At 44.6% G+C, this 4,009-nt stretch overlaps 1 pseudogene; it reads left to right on the top strand.

Moving 5' to 3' along the window:
• Nucleotides 1–2,988, top strand: part of LOC101653129 — a 17,213-nt pseudogene extending 14,225 nt beyond the window's left edge.
• Nucleotides 2,989–4,009: the final 1,021 nt, after the last annotated feature.

Raw genomic sequence — 4,009 nt, forward strand, 5'->3', positions numbered from 1 at the left:
GCATTACAAAACAGATGACAGGTCCTCATAGAGGCGGCCCAACAGTGTTGTGCTCTGCAAGAAACCATGGTTAACTGAACTGTGTAGGTTAAGCTGAAGTCACGAGAAAGGTGAAATCCGCTCTCAAGATACACCTTACACTAGAAACACTCATCAGCGTCCTCAAACCCACATCATCACCTGCTTATTGCGACCAAGAGTCCATTTACCCCAGTTACACGACAGGACCAAAGTGATCATCGACAAAACATCTTCAAGTTGTGAAAAATAAACTTTTTGTTTCAAAATGTTGACTTCCTTTCATCAGATGGTGATCCTGTCCCTGCCACATAAAAATCACTGGGTCAAGCGTTGTGGAGGCGACAATTATAACATGTGTAACGTACTCTCTCATCCTTCATCCAATCAGAAGAAGAAGCACATTAGCAAGAAACACAGAGTCATTTTATAATAGACATGGAACCTCAAACTTGCAGTAGCTAGGTAGAGGGAAGTGACATCGGTTGTGATAGAATCAGCAAAACACTAAGATTCTTACAGGTGGAGAGAGACAGTTCAAAGTCTTCTATAGGGACAACATAGACACAGTTTGGACAAACTTGGAGACTGAGATCTGACAAAGCAATTCATCTGGAGAGAATTCACTGATGTGGAGGCAATTCTGAGAGGTGGAGTCAGAAGGAAAGGTGGGCAGTGACCCCTAAGCTGGGGGTTATTTTATCTGAGGGTTTTGCATTTAACACTTAGGTGACACCAGGAACAATTAAACATGGAAAATTGGAAAGAACTTAAGATGCATAAAGAAGATGTTTTCTCCCATGAATTAAAAGAAATCCCTGCTACTACCACAGAAAACTCTGTTTTACAAGACGGCATTTACTCTGCTATGGAATACAACGGACCTTTAGGAGCTGGTAAAAAGGCTTTTCAATTGCTTTCTGTGTGGACTTCTGAAGACTCATGGCTTGTTTCAGAAGTCTTTGGTGCTGTCGAAAGATGATCTAGAAATATATAACACAAATGCGGCAATACATTAGGCAGCATTCACCAAACTTCAATGTTTTTAAATGACAAGAATGGAATGACATTCAAATCAATTCTTTTAACCTTAGAAATGGTATTTCTGCCCCCAGGCCCTGGCCCCCTCTGAGAAAACCCTTTTAGGCCTCCTCTCCAGTGCTGCAAGGCAAGGACTCCTCCTCTGGTTTTAGCCCTGGGGGCACTGTGAGATAAGGGCTGGACTGCTAACCACAAAGTTCAGCAGTTCAAAGTCAGCAGCCTTTTCTTGGTAGAGCAGAGTCCATGGGCTCCAGTCAAGATAAGCATCCATGGGGTCCTGCGCAGATTCTCTGAGTAGAAACAGCCACGAGGGCAGCAGGTTGGCGTCAGGGTGGATCCTAATAGTTAACACTTTACCTCACTAGTGTCATCAAATAGAAGCACCCCAAAGAAAACAACTACTTGCCCAACTCCACATTTACCAGCATCACCATTCTTATAGTCTCTGTCCCAACTGGCAGGGTTGTGGGAGAAAGATGAGACTTTCTTTGGCCATAAAGATTTACAGCCTACGACCCTAAATGGGCAGTCAGCCCCATAGGGTTGCTGTGAGGTGGCATTGCCTTGACGGCAATGGCGGCAGGGCTCAGTCTCTACCCGTCTCTTTGACCTTTCACTATCACTCTGCTGGTGAGTTCATTCAGGGTCTTGAATGAAATGCTATCAAGATGCCAATCATTCCCCAGTTTTTATCCCACTCTGTTGAATGCAGTTCATATATCCAGCAGACCACTCACTATGTCCCCATGGATATTGCACAAGCACCTCGACTTATTTCCAAAACTGAGCTGAATAAACAGTCCCCTATTTTATTTTTCTTATGTGACCCATAGCTCTGCTCTCCAGGTTCAGGAATGTGTGACACAATAACTAACAATTCAGGAATGAAAGATCAGAGAATTCGTGGAGCTGTGGACCATCTGGTATGTGGTGGGACTAGGCCAACTTCCATGCCCCCAAGGATGGGCAGAGGACCCAGATCTTCCCATTCAGCGCAAATCGTGCTCTGAAAACCAGGACTGATTCAGACAGGGGCACATGATCCAAGATAGAGCACAGAGATTTTTCCAGAGAGCAGTTGACAAAGCTGCTGCCTTCATCCTCTGGGGCTGCTCCACTGCTTCCATGGCTAAGCTGCAAGAGGCTGCCCGGCTTCCCACACAGACAGAGAGCACTAAGGGATGGAGACAGGGTCTAGAAGGCACTGCATGAGTCACCTGTGCCCACCCCCATCCAGCTGGGTTCTAAGCCACAGCCTTCTGGGTTCTAAGCCACAGCTGGGTTCTAAGCCACAGAGGAATTCTTTCTCAAAATCACTGTTTCTCTTTCCTACTGTAGCGTATTTCTGTCACCTGAATCAGGAGCCCAACCCATGCAGGATTTCCTCTACCTAAGGAGACTGGGGATTCCGTACTAATGTGCTTGGCTGCAAACTGAACGTCCACCAGATGTGCCCTGGAACAAAGACTTGGACCTATACATCCAAACAAAACCAAGCAAAAAAAAACAAACACCACCACTAGGGAAGTGAAAACTCTATGGAGCACTTGGAGACACCTGGGGTAGCAAGTCATGGTAGAACTGAGTTTGTCTTTAAAAAATGTTGTGGCTTAGTCCAGTCCCTGGAAAAGGACATCACACTTAGTAAATCTGAGTGTCTTCGAACGGGACAAAGACCCTCACTGAGATGGACCACAGAGACAGTGAGTCCCCAGTATCTACAACAAGCCTATAGGCTCTCTCTGCATTCATTCTTACTTGAGACTTGGCGATCATGTGAAACGCGGAGAAGGATACCCCCTCTAGTTTTGCCGCTTCTTCCTCGGTATTCTTCAGATCCATGTGCAACTGCTGAGACAGTCTCAGAAACTGCTGCGAGAATTCCTGAATAAACTGCTGCCTGTAACACCGATCCGGGGCCCTGTCTGACGTCAGAACTCTATGAAGCACACAACACACTCAAAGCAAACCCTCGCATGTGTACTGCACAGGAAGATGGGAATACCAGCAGCCTCAGTGACATACTGATGGAAGAGGAGGGATTCACGGACCCCCCCATATAGGTTATATTCCCTAACGGGATAATTGAGAAGCTCTTTCTTGAAAAGTAAGAATGTTTTACAGCAGGGGTAATTTTTTTCAGAACAAATAAACTTATCTCTCTCCAAACAGTGTAATTTTCATTTCTGTTTCCTCAGGAACATAAAAGCTTTGATGTGATACTCAGATCCAACAGCTTCCTATGCATATTGACTTTGTAAGTTTTACATACAGAAATATTTCACTTCACTTTTGGTCCACTTTAGCATCATGAACTATACAAAAGGATGTATAACTCACATCAGCTGAAAAGTATAAATGGGTCAGACTATACATTTTTTACCACAGTGCTGCTCACAGTTCATTATCATGAGATTAATATTCGATGACTTTTACATTTTATTCAATTAGTGTATTTCTTGAATGAAGAAAATAAACCTTGGCAAATTCTACTGGGCCAGAGAAGAGATACGGGTTGTTGAATTCTAGGAAATACATCCAGTTATATGAGTGTAGCGAGGCGATAATACTAAAGGACTTATTTGTTGAGAGAATAATTAAGCCCATTTCAGCCCTGGTGGTATGAGTTGGGCAGCTAACTCAACGTGCAGCCCTTTGAATGCAACAGCCACTCTGTGGGAGAAAGGGGAGACTTTCTGGTCCCATGAAGATTTATAGCCTCAGAAACTCGCACACATACACAAAACCAGAGTCACTTCCATCGTGTTGATGCCAATACACGGCAATCCTACAGGGCAGGGTAGAACCACCCCTGTGAGTTTCTGAGATCACAACTGTTTTCAGGAGTCGAAAGCTTAAGCTTTCTCCCACCGAACGGCTGGTGGTTTTCAACTGCTGATCTTTCAGGTTGCTCCTGATCGCAAAACCATGACACGAGTTCAAACCCACC

The sequence above is a fragment of the Echinops telfairi genome, unplaced genomic scaffold, assembly GCF_000313985.2.
Source record: "Echinops telfairi isolate 266 unplaced genomic scaffold, ASM31398v2 ScPeMD7_7426;HRSCAF=8464, whole genome shotgun sequence".
NCBI classification, from domain to species: Eukaryota; Metazoa; Chordata; class Mammalia; order Afrosoricida; family Tenrecidae; genus Echinops; species Echinops telfairi.